This window comes from Panicum virgatum, chromosome 2N (assembly GCF_016808335.1).
Source record: "Panicum virgatum strain AP13 chromosome 2N, P.virgatum_v5, whole genome shotgun sequence".
Lineage (NCBI taxonomy): Eukaryota > Viridiplantae > Streptophyta > Magnoliopsida > Poales > Poaceae > Panicum > Panicum virgatum.
Window position 1 is genome coordinate 45,189,887 of NC_053146.1, and position 13,830 is coordinate 45,203,716.

Consider the following 13,830-nt stretch of genomic DNA (forward strand, 5'->3'; position numbering starts at 1 on the left):
GGTACCAAAGGCATTCTCCAACCGGTGCCAAAGGCAGTTTTTCTAGTAGTGACACCTATGGTCGTCAGATCACTTGATATGAATAAGGATCAATTCGGACCAAAGGACGAAGATGAAGAATTATTGGGAATAGAAGTTCCATATGTAAGTGCCATTGGAGCGCTAATGTATGTCGCAAATTTCACCAGGCCTAACATTGCATTTGCGGTAAACTTACTAGCTAGACATAGCGCAGTTCCAACAAAATATCATTGGACGGGAGTTAAAAATATCTTCAGATATCTCCAAGGTACAAAAGATCTTGGTTTATTCTATCAGTTTGACCAAGATAAATCTATAATTGGATATACAGATGCCGGCTATTATCAGATCCCCACAACGATAGTATTCCCAATTTTCTACTAAAAAAACAAATCTAAAAAAACTGCATAAATCTGTACTATCTGTTGTAGGAAAAGTGAAAGACTGAATGATTGTTCTCTTGATTGATGGGTAGACCACAACACACACACACACACACACACATATATATATATATATATATATATATATAGAGCAAATTTGCTACTGTCATTAGTTCGCAGTAGGAAAGGTACAGTTACTATAAAGCCAATTAATTTAACAATGACTTTTTTTGAAGGAAAAACTGTGGGGGAGCTCCCCACAGTATCAAAAAACCTTTTATTAAAGATAAACAGGTAAAAGAGAGCAATTTAACGATGACTTCACCTCTCGAAATTGTGAATAAAGCACCCTCCTGTTATTGAATTCATGAGAACGTTGGTAAGCGTAGCAGGCTAGCATCACTCGGCCTGCACAAGCAAATGAACAGCTAGCATCCCATCGTCAACGGTAACATGCTTGCAGCAAGAACAGTGTAATTAGGGGACCATCTAGACTACATGTAAGTCTTCTCAACTGGTTAAGCTAACTTAATTGACTTTGTGCCACCATTAGAAAACAATAACAATTTGCATTTATTCTATTGTCTTGAATTTGATTTTAGCGCAGCAATTGATATGTATGATCAGAACCTCATTGTAAACACGCTTTGCATTTTATTCTACCGTCTTTCTTATGCAACAAATGGTATATATGATTAGGACCACCGAATAAAACCTTTGTCGAGCACTCATTGGGTCTACAACTCTACCACTACTATAAAATATAATTAACCGTGACTTTTTAAATTGGGCTCGGAGACGAGCAGGCCGGCGGCTCGCCTCGGTTAGTGGTGGTCGGGCCGCCGGCTGTGCAACCGCCTCAGTTAAAGGTTAACCGAGGCGAGCACCTTAAAGAAACTGCATCGGTTAAAATTTCTATAGTAGTGTACATGCATAACTCATAGAGCGAAAGCAACTCACGATAAGACTATGTTGTAAAAGTAAAGAGATCTATACATACACATACCTACACTAAATAAACAATATCATAGAGACACCGTACCAAATAAAGATAGGCGATAACTTAACCTCTTGGAGCCCTTAAAATATAAGAAAATATAACATGAGCTAATCAACTCTAAGTGAATATATGCTGCGGTGTCCACCGCAATGGAATTAGTAAGTGGGGAATGAAATTCAGAGGTTGGGATTCACACTTGAAAGTACTCCCTCCGTGTTGGTAAACAAACTCAATTTGAGTTTGTCTTTACTAAACTTTAACCAGGGTCGGCTCTATAATTTCAAGGGCCTTGGGCGAGTAAGTAGATAAGAGCCCGATGAACTAATTTTTTTATACCAAAATTACAGTTGCAATATATTTTTATATAGCCCCTAAAACATAACAATAGTGTAAAAAAATTAAAAATAATAAGCATTATGATACTCAAATAAAAAATGTAATGCTTACTGTGACTGCGTGCATGTCGGTTGTTTGTCGTTCTTCCCGTTGGCGGTCGCTGAGTAAGGAGCAAATCACATCGGCATCAGCATCTCTTCTCCTCATCTAGAACCCAAACTAGTGGGAGGCGTGAGAAGGATGCTAGGGTCGAGGGGCGGCAGGAAACGAAAACGAAACTTCGAAACATATGGCCGCGCTCCACCGATGGTTAGTTTACAAGCTGGAGATTTTTCTACGGCTGTATGTCATGGTTAGAGGTGGTAAAAGACCTCAAACATTATCTTAGATAATTTAAGGACCGGACTCTAAAAGAACATATTCTTATCTTACTCAATTTTGAACTAAAATATATAAGGCTCAGGTTGGATTGTGAGTGCACTAGAGCCATGATCCGTTACTATCTCTAACATATGTCCTCATAAGTTGGTATATGATAATTATTATACCAAATAAAAAATCTTATATACTAATTACATATATGATCTTGGACCCCCTAGCTCCATGGCCCCCGGCGGTTGCACCTACTGCCCCTCTCCTAGAGCCGGCCCTGACTTTAACTATAAATATATTTTTTTAGGTTGAGATTGAAATATAGATGCGATGTATGTAGATTCATCTTGAAATGTAGTTTCGTAAAAGTATGTATATTGACTATATTTAATATATTTTTATATTAAAAAATAGTGGTCAAAATTATTTTTAGAGACCATATCGATATCCAAAACAGCTTCCTTTAGGAGTATATGGAGTAGAGTCTATTGTGTCTTGAAATTTATCATAGACGCTCAGGCAAAGGTATACCATCCTAGCTACTAGTACGCATAGCAATAATCAGCACCTTGAGCGAGTATATTCTTAAATGAAATAAAAAATGAGCAGAATCCTGTCCTCATGAAACCCTATCTTCCCAAGTCCAACCCTAGCAGCAGTAGCTATACGACACCACTAGCATGAACACGGGAGGTAATCAGGGGACCATCCCCTCTATATAAGCCCACCTTGATGGGTTATACCACCCAGGATGGTTGAAGAAGCTCAGCCAGTAGGATATATAGCCCTCCCAGATCTGGCCGGCTGCTTCCGCGCGCCTTCCTTCGTCCCCAATTCGGGAAAGCCGACGACGATATGAAGAGTCTGGGTAACATCGTTTGGTTCCTATATCTCTCTCCGATCCCCCTTTTAGTGCTCTCTCTTCGTGTCGAGTTCTTTGTTGCGGCTGCTTGGCCCTTTGCAGCTCGTCGAGGATGGCGCTGGACATGGTGGTGATGTTGTGGCTGACAGAAGAGAGTGAGCACACAGCGGGCCAGACTGCATCTGAATACGGCTGCTTCAAAGACGACGGGGCATGGATAGATGCAGCTGCTGTTGCGTGCTCACTTCTCTCTGTCAGCTCTCTCTCCTCCTCGGGACTTGTTCCGCCGCATCCATCTCCCCCCTCGGCCCCCCTGCGGCACCGCTGCGTCGTAGTCGTGCAGACGTTCTCGCATCGGTCGCCGTGGCCGTCTTGGCACTGTTCGTCCTGAGGCGCCTGCCGGCCTTGCCGTGTCCCCACCTGCAACCTTATCTCCTCCTCGGATTTCAGGAAGCGCCGCGCGCATGCACGCCATGGATCCTCGCGCCGCCCGCGTTTCTTTTCTCGGCGAGGTTGTCGTTGCTGTCTTTGTGGCTTCCGATGATGGATTATTAGCAGGGGCCTTCAGCCTTGGGGGAGGAGGACGCGTGATGGTTTGATTAACACCTGGCTTTGCTCGCCTCCCCAGGTGTGCTTAACGGAAAGCACTGTTTGACTAGTCCTTGCTACCCCTTCTCCCTCCTCTCTCACTTATCTACTCTTTTCTCTTCCTTTCCGTAAAGATATCACAGCAAAAACTGGATCTTTTTGCCCTGTTGTTTTGCTCATCTCATGTGGTGCTCTGAGTGTTGGGAAGTAGGTGGAGCCGTGGAGGCAGCCATGAAGACGGTGGTCGGAGGCAGATCTGCGAGGTGGCGAGGTGCAAGTGGAAAGAGAGGCGGGCACCTACCGCCGCCGCCGGCGACTACCAGATCTGGAAATAATATTTCTTCCCCGGCCGGCGAGTCCATGCTTCTTCCTCTCTCGTCCTAGTTTCTACTAAAGTGTGTGCATGCCTCCTCCTACCTGATCTATTTGTGGTATTGTGCTTATATTGTTACTTGCCTTGTTTTAGAGTTTTTTCGTGGATGATTGATTTCGTCTCTGAGGGCGATTGGGGATTTTGCATCTCATGGCGCATTCATACGTGTGTTATGAGCTAGCTAAGAGTTTCTTGTTGTCAATTCGATTTTCAGTCATGAAATTGTTTGTCTCTGGTGTTCAGTTTATCTCTTGCATGTGTGTTGTTCTTAATTCGAGTTAACCGGTGTCAATCTTCCAGATAATATAGGCTTAGTTAACCTTAGGTTCTAGCTTATCTACTCTGATGCCCACCTAATCTGCTTAATTTATGGCCTGTTTTTATCAGTCCTTTGTATGATCTCCCATCTGGGAAATTCGTTGTAGTACAGTGCAACACATGGTCGTTTTATTGTATGCAGAATTGAGGGCTTGTTGAACCCATTGATTGGAACAATCAACTCCTAGGATTTCATACTACTATATGCAATACTACTTCCTTTACTTGCAAGCATGTATTATTTTTTCAGTGCTTTATATATCATTTGTTGTATCCTTCAACTCTGCGCCGGCCATCTCCATTTATTTCCACTCTAGTGTAAAACTATAGTCGGGGTCCTCCAAGCTGTTGCTGCATGCTACCACAATGCTATTGTAATTCATTAGTTTAAGTACAGAAATTGCTGCTAGCCTCAAAATATATTTATTTAAATGTATCATTTGCATGCACTTCTGTGTGTGATGCAAGTGCAAAACCTGTAGTTTGTTGCTGTATGCATGACACATTGTGTTTAAGATGTCGCTCATTATTTTTTTACTGATGAAGTTTCAGCTAGCAACAGCAAAGATATATTTTTTACCTTGGTCATATAAAATTAAACGGAAGTTAATAAACCCCACATATAAGGATCACTGCTTACTTTCAGTTTTAATTGTATGTTATATTGGCATATATATTTGAACACCATAAACTGGAAAAAGATAAAATTTGGATGGAGCTTATGATGCTTGTGGTTATATAAGGCTTTACAAATTTTCTTGACAATATCTAACAGATTAAGTTTCTAATAATGGCGTTGTGGGCACTCTAGCTTCTAACAGTTTTCTATCAAAATTAACCAGTGTCCATATTAGTTCCTCTTGCAACTGTAGCATTGCATTAAATTATTCCATTCTGAGAGTTAAGTAGTAGTGACAAATTCCTTAGCAGAACAAGGAGATAAGGTGCTGGTTGCAGCCTCTGCTCCTGAATCTGATTGAAATCTCAATTATAAAAATATGTTTAACTTGCAACAGACACTGGATCTAGGTAGCTCCATTTCCCAGTAGATTTTACAGGGCTTTTGAACAGGAAAATGCTCATGTCAAAAGACAATACATACGCTGCAAAGTCTATTTTTATCAACTTGGATATTGATGTCCATATTTACTAATCAAATAACCGCCACTTATTGCACCTTCATTATCACCATACTTGCAGTTCCAGCAAAATCACCATTTGCTCCTCCCCGTACCTTTTTACCCTACTAATTCATGCAGTGTATTGTTTAGGTGATGTTGGCTGATTTGTACATTAATTATGCATTTTTGGTTCTTAGCTGGCTTTTGGACATTATTTTATTTGATATAAATAATGAGCCGTAATTGATATTAACTAACAAAACCATTCTATTTTGTTGACTTGTGCCACTCAACTATTATGTTTTGATGCAAATCAGTCATCTAAGTCCAATTTAATTATTTGAGGCCCCATATCATCCATAGCATAGATGTTAATGCAAATGAGGATTGTAAATTAGATTTTAGATAGCTGAAATCATATGGAGTCCAAAAAAGTAGATAAATATAATTATAAGCTCTAGTCCACCTAACTACTGTGAGAAAAATCAAACCTAAAATGATTCTACATTCAATTTTTTGGCACACATTCAGTATAACATATATACACGTCATGGTGGTAATATCCTAAAATGGTATCTCAAGTTCTTTTTTGTTTGTCATTTTAGCTTTATGTGCACTGATAAGATAAGGTGCTATATGTCCTTCTGTTACATCAGTTTTTCTCCTCAATGCCCATGATGACTGAAATGAGCAACAAAATTGAGCCTTGGAAATGTATCAAACATTGTATGGAATATGTGCAGGTAGCTATATTATATATCTTCTTGAAGTCTGCCAAAGGAAAAAAAAACTAATAACAACCTGCAAATGACAAAAAGAAAAAGAGCTGAAGTAGTCTTGTTTGTAGGTAAAATAAATTAATAATCTTGTTGGATCTTGGTAAAGTTATGAACTAGATCCAAGAAGCGCCCAATGTGGTACTGATGAATAGGATAGAAAGAGCAACATGATATGTACCAAATGAAGTGTTTGGACCAAACATGTAAATATGAGGTTTTTAACAACTGTGAAAAAGATATTTTGGAATCAGTATTTTAGTTTGATTTCCTGGTTGTCTATAACTTAACTTTAAGCAAAGAGTTATCTAGATTATCCAAATGGTAAAAATAGCTCTCTGCCGTCATATTTCCTATTATGTCATTTGAAAATTGTTGATGGTGTTGGCCCTTTTTTTGTACCATTTATGCTAATAGCAATCCAATATTATGGCCTCCAACTCTCACTTGGATCTCTCATCTGTATTTTTTTTGCCATTGTTGTGATAATATTGGTAATATTGTGAAATCATTATGTATCATATGTTGGTATAAGGATCTTAACAAACACATTTAAGTTTTAGTCTATATGGTACGACGAGCCGCCGAGTAGTGCGCATGGGAGAATGCAAGAGCAGCTGGGACTGAGGAAGGAAACGTAGAGTGTAGCGAGAGCATTGGACGAGCGCCGGCGGATTGTCTTCGTCACCGGCAAGGACAAGTTCCTCGTCCGTGACCTAAGTCAGCTCGCGCCAATGAACGGGAGGTCTTTATTCTTTGATAATCTTGATTACAAGCTAGGTGGTAACCTTTATAGATTAGGTCCCGATCAAGCTAGATGCTAACAACTTCCTAACAATGCTGAAACAAACTCCTAACTTCTCCCGTAAAAGCAGCACCTGAAGTCGGCTCTAGCCACGTTGCTGTTGCGACTGTTGCCGTTTGTTGCGGCGCCGATAGTGCCTGCCAACAAATGCGTCGACAACATTTCCTCCCTCCCCGCGGAACAGCTCATCCTCGAGCTGCCACTGAGCGTAGAGCTTGACAAAATCCTCCAACAGATCCCACGTAGGGTCTGCAGCAGGATGACTCACCCAGTGCACCAGCAGCTGCCACACGCCATGGTTCAACCTGGCGCAGATGATCTTCTCGGGCGTAGGCAGCGGCGGAACTGATATCGGCGGCGTGCCCTCAAATTAATTTCTTGAGGAGGCCGACGTGGAAGACATCATGTATCTTGGCGTTGTCCGATAGCTGCAGCCGATAGGCCACGTTCCCGATGCACTCCACCACCTGGAATGGCTCGTAGAAGCGTTGGGCCAGCTTTGTTCGGCGACTGGCCGTGATGCTGGATGCCGCCCTGTGATGCAGGCGCAGCCACGCCCACTTACCCACAATGAACTCGACGTCGCGCCGGTGTTTGTCATGCATCGCCTTCATGTCATCTTGTGCAAGGAGGAGACGGTCCCGTATCTCCTTCAGGAACTTGTCGCGGTCCTGGAGCTAACAGCCACCCGTGCTGACCCTGGTGAGTAGTGAAGTAGCACCGGCAGGGGACGGTCGTAAACGACCTGGAACGGCATGGCGCGCAGGGCCGTCTGGTAGGACGAGTTGAAGCAAAAATCGGCCCACAGGAGCCACTGCAGCCAGGAGCATGGTCGATCACCTGCCAAACACCGCAAGTACATGGCGATCGTACGGTTAGCCACCTCGGATTGCCCATCCGTCTGTGGGTGGAACGCAGAGCTCATCAGCAGCTTGACGCCGGCGAGGCGGAACAACTCAGCTTAGAAGTTGCTGGTGATGACAAGGTCACGGTCACTGACAATGGACGTTGGAAACCTGTGGAGGCGCACGATGTTGGTGAAGAATGCTCGGGCGACGGACGCGGCAGTGTAGGGGTGGCCGAGCGTGATGAAGTGCGCGAACTTGGAGAAGCGATCCACCACCGTGAGGACCACCGACTTGGCCCCCACCTTTGGGAAGCCCTCGACGAAGTCCATGGATATGTCGCTCCATATCTCCCGTGGCACCGGGAGGGGCTACAGGAGTCTGGCCGGGTGCAAGTGCTCGAACTTGTTCCGTTGGCACACCACGCAACCCTGGATTACTTGCTCACGAGTCGAATAAGGTGGGCGTTGTAGAAGGATTTCCGCAGCCGGTGCACCGTCTTTTGGACGCCCTCACGGCCCTATCTCGTGTGCCTCGGCCAGAAGACGTGGCCAAGCGACGAGTCATCGGGAATGTAGATATTCCCACAAAACAGCAAGAGGCCATCCGCCGTGGTCCAGGCCGTCGGGCACCGAGCCGGCCGCGACTTGTGCGAGCAGCTCCTGGGCGGCAGGGTTCTCGCCCAATTCAGCTCGCAGCTCCTCGTACGCCGAGAACGCCGGCATGAAAACGGCTTGGATAGCCAGGCCCTCCTCGTTGCGGCGGGACAGCGCATCTGCCGTCGCATTTTGCCAGCCCGGCCTGAACTCCACAGCGATGTCGGAGCCGAACCACTTCGACCCCTAGGTGTGCTGGGGAATGGAGGTGAGGCGTTGGTCGAGGATGTACTTGATGCTCCAATGGTCGGTGCGGACGGTGAACGGGCGGCCCCAAAGGTACGACCTCCAGTTTCGGACAGCCTTGACCAACCTGATGAGCTCGTGCTCGAACGCCGGCAGCTTGTCATGCTGCGGAGCCACCGCACGTCTGAAGAACATGAACGCCGATGAATGGGATAACTTTATTCTTCGATAATCCTGATTTCAAGCTAGGTGGTGACCTTTATAGATTAGGTCCTGATCAAGCTAGCTGCTAACAACTTCCTAACAATGCTGAAACAAACTCCTAACTTCTCCTGTAAAAGCAGCACCGGAAGTCGGCTCTAGCCATGTTGCTGATGCAGCTGTTGCCGTTTGTTGCGCCGCCGGTAGTGCCTGCCAACAAACGCGTCGACAACATAGTATTCCCTTTAGTTCCAAATATACCCTTAGTAAAAGTCAGCGTGCAATTGTTAGACCTTCATACATTTCCCATAGGTTGTATCTAATAGAAAAAAAAGTTAACAGCTTTTGTAGCTGTGTGTGCAACGAGGACACAAGGTCAGTCATTTTGCTTACTACAATTTCTCTTGCAAAATTTTAATCATTATATATTTAGAATTCGAGGTACATGTAGTTTAACTAGTTGCATGGTTTGATTTAAAAACGTTTTGCATTAACATTTTTCTATTTTCATGACAATTTGTTGATCATGTAGACAGAAACCAATTAACAAATTCAACATATGGGCTCTAATAATTAAGAATTAGATATTGAAGAGCTTGGTTGAGGGTTGAGAATTTACAGTGCACCCACAAATAATGTAATTAGCAAGATTTATTGAGCATATGCCTAAGCAAGTTACATATATTTTTAATGCAGTGTGAATCAAAATATCAAATTCAGGTTATGAAGAGTAAATTTATTGGATGGGTATAAGTAAAGTTGGTGTCAACATAAATAATATGATATGATAACCAGCTTTCTTTGTCAAATATTTCTATATATGCAACAAAATTTTCACTTCACTCTGTACACACAAGTTACTTCATATTTTTGTTAGGGTCTCTCTAGCATTTATGTACTCTTGTATATAATTAGATGATTAATATTTGAAAAAGACATTTTATATAGCTTACTATCCATTGTTTATGGAACAATATAGTGTATATAGAGATTGATCGACAATAAGTTCATGTAGTACTATTGAAGATGGTATAATGTAGTATAAGATAATAAATTATAAGATCATGTCTAAATTAGTTTCTCTTTGTGCCTAGTTATTATGGGGTGCTTAAGGAGACAAGCTCCTACTGCCTCTGTTGTTTTAGAACTATTTAGTAGGTATGTAATTTTTGTTCTGTTGGCTAAAACAACATTTAGTACCTTGCATGTGATCTAGTACTGTTAAGGTAGCCTATTATATATAGTTATATATAGAACCTTATATGGATACTGATCATACACATGTATGACTAATTTCTAGAACTGACTGACTTGACCAAACAATTTATTTTGGAAGGCATTTTCTAATTAGCCTTGTAAGAAGGTGAAATATTATTATTGCTAACAATTTTCTTGATATTGTGCTTTTTGTATACTATGAGCGTAATTAATCACTATCGCACTCAAAAAGTCAATTTATGATGTATTCTGTTTTTGGTTGATCACATATCCCATATTGTAATTTTTTTTATCATTTGGGCACATGGTCAACTACTTAGGTAGGCCGCACTTTTCCATCTGTGGTCACTCGTGAATTTATGGCTAAAGGAATACATGAAGCTGGGCAAATGTATTTTTATATCAGATAAAAGGAAGGTTTTTTGATAGCTTGCATACTGCATACATCATTAAGTATATTGTCTGCAAGCAGCAGCCCTCATATTATCACATATATATTTGTAGGTGCCTTGAAGATTGCGGACGAAGCATTTCCTAGTCTGGTATGGTATACACCCAATATATATATTGTGAGTGTGAACTACGTTCTTTTGCAGGGTTAGGTGGAAGGGTCTGTGTGCCTGGGACCCAGCTGCCTGTGGCGAAATGCACTTGCTCAAACTGTCATGTGAGAAATCTATTTGTTAAATTGTAGCATGGCGAGCTTGATGTCTTTAGTTTTCTGTACTAATTAATATGATTTTCGTCAGGTTCCAGGCGCAAGATGCCAAGACACATATACGGACAAACCTGGACATTTGGAAGATCCCGCTACAAATAAATGTGTTTTCTGCTCCCAAGAGACAGAATCATATTTCATATGCAGTGTCATAATCTTGCATAGGAAGCCATGCATGAAGATCAGGATCGGAGCTTTCAACTCACCTATTCTTCTATTAGCAATGATGCGAACTGGAAGCATTTTCTTTTGTTTTCTTTTTGTTTTCATTGTTGTCACTGCACCGAGAGAACTTCAATCATATTTTTGTGGCTTGTAAATTGCAATATCCTGAAACTGCAAGTCTGCAACCCTTCAAGTTTCTGTTGAAGGATCAGTGTGCTACATCAAGGAATGAAGTTTCAAGTTCATATGTTGTTTTGATTATGTAAACGTAGCTTTGGAAACGGTTGGCTTACATACCATGAAGTTCCTGTATAGGGTTCATTGTGCAGAAGTTTTGTTTATTTTAAATTCTGGGGGCACCTCTGCTCGCGTTTTCCTTTCATGTCTCGCCGTCTTGTTGCCCCTACGACCTTATCTATTTTATTTAACATGACATAATTTACAGTCATTTCATCGCATTGCATTCACCTAGAGCTAAACATAAACATTCACCATCTATTATCTTATTATTTGGCCAAAAAACCGAGACTCCACGTTCACTCTCAAGGTCTAGAAATTCTCACGTTAATCGAAGAAAAATAGAAAAAATAAAATTGCCCACCACTGTCATTATGATAAAAATTTACCTAAAATACCCCTGTGCCTAATTAAAATCACCCACCAATGTCATTATAAAAAATTAAATATAAAATATCATTTAGCTATGTATCAATTACAAATATATACTATTAATAAAAACTAAAGTTAACAACAATCCATCAAAATAAAATGAAAATAAGAATAATTATATGCATAATATTATTAAAGCTCAACAAATCAAATTGTTATTATAGGTAGATCATATTTTAATTGTTTTAACCAACAGTAAGACATAATTTATGATAATAAACATGGTGTGATGTATGGTAAAAAAAATAGTATGATCTTTAAGTAAGGATACAACGACATGCGAATTTTTGAATTTTCAATACTAATCGCGCAAATGCGCGGACTATACGCCCAGTTTCTTGTCAAAAAAAATAAACGTTTTCATCAAGTTGCAGCCCACGGACAAAGCCCGTATGGAAACACCAGGGTTTTCCTAACCGACCGTTTGGACCGAACCGGCGCCCACCGGTTCCGGTTTACCGGACCGGTTTGACCGGTTACCGGTAGAAATCGGTCAAATTCAAATTTGAATTTAAAAAACTCAGTTCAACCGGTTCGTACCGGTATACCGGCTGGTTTGACCGGTTTGAATTCAAATCCAAATTTAAAATCGCATGTGTAACTGGTTTGGAATGGTATACCGGCCGGTTTGACCGGTTTACCAAGTGAGCCTTAATGGGCTGTCTCATTTTTTTCCTTTTCTTTTTTGGTTTAACTTTAAATGCCCGAAAAGTATGTTAAACGAACGAATTTTTGAGAAAATTTGACACCATTAGATTCGTCGCACCTTGAAGTATTTTTAGGAATTTTTTGAGAATTTTACATTTTTTTTAATTTAAATTTAAATTTTAAATTTGGACCGGTTTGGTACCGGACCAAACCGGACCGGTTCCCACCGGTTTTGTATACCCTGGGAAACACATCAGGGCCCAGCTATCTTTTCGGCCTGATCTGATCGGTGGCGACGGTTCCTCCCTAGTAGCGGGCAATGGCCAATGGGCATGCAGCATGTGCTGCATCGCTGCGGGAGCTGGCAAAAGAGGGCAGAAATGATGATGGATGATGGTGGGCGCGCAAGTGGGGGCGGAAGTGGAAAAAGAACATGGTCCATGATAAAATTGATAAAAATACCATGATAGTTCAATTTTACTAAAAAGAAATAAAAAACCATCCAATTGGTAAAATTAAATGAATATAATTTTTTGGGTGGTTTTCAAACAAAAAAAATCATTTTTCAAAATTGAAAAATTCAAGTCTGGTCTAAAAACTCAAAACTAATTCATTTAAATCCAAAATAAATATGAAATTGTTACCATAATTTTACTAAAAATGTAATCTGCTCGTATCTGTTGGAGTTTTATTTAGACTTATGTAAATCTAATTTATCAAAAAAAGCATAATTATAAGGAAAAATAATTGGAACATGAACAAATTTGATCCAAATAGGAACATGGCTTGAAACCTTTTCTTAATTTATCAATATCAAGTCCTCTAAAGATCCCTTTCTCAAAGTGGCACAATAACAACGAACCTAGAGTATCTTCAGAGACCTATTGTGTAAATCTATCTTGATTAAGTGCATAGCCAACAAGGCTCTTTAAACTTATGATGTTGCCACGACAGCCAAACATACATATCCATGATAAGCTTTTGGAGTCCTCAATTCTTCTCACATGTATAGTGATGTGAAGGTGAGAGAGGGAGACAAAATTAAGAAGCGGTTGTTCCGTAAAATTTAGGAGTACAGAATCACCCTCTCATCATTGTATAAGTTATTGTTGCCATACAACTCATCGTAATGTTCATTCATTCCGTCCATATATTGAGTGATGTGGTACTAATATGAGATAATAAAAAATACGGTAATGCTTCCCTACGGTCGTCTGGAGCCAGTAAAAAAGTCGACGCCTCGGCAACCTTATTCCCTTCCACCTTATCGTTTGCGCTTCTCTCATTTCAATTCTCCACCACCGCCGCTCGCTGCTGCTCGTGTAGCGCATTCCGACCAAATCCTCGAGACCTCGAATTGCATGTTGGCCACCCAGCGGCGGTGGGGACTGAGGCCGGCGGCGAGCCCTTCGCGGCGACGGGGCCTGAGGCACGGCGCGAGCCCTCCGTGACGGGGCTCGAGGCCTGTGGCGAGCCCTCCGACCTCCCGTGATGCCCATCCAGTGCCTTAACGAGGGGCTCTTCCTGACCATGCGGGCGGCAGCGTGCGAGAGGTGGGGCGCAGGAGCT

At 41.6% G+C, this 13,830-nt stretch overlaps 1 long non-coding RNA gene across 1 annotated transcript; it reads left to right on the plus strand.

Moving 5' to 3' along the window:
• The first annotated feature begins 2,797 nt into the window (after nucleotides 1-2,797).
• Nucleotides 2,798-11,225, plus strand: LOC120660674. The gene is made up of 2 exons (XR_005669694.1): nucleotides 2,798-10,728; nucleotides 10,811-11,225. It is a non-coding gene; the product is annotated as an uncharacterized LOC120660674 (long non-coding RNA).
• Nucleotides 11,226-13,830: the final 2,605 nt, after the last annotated feature.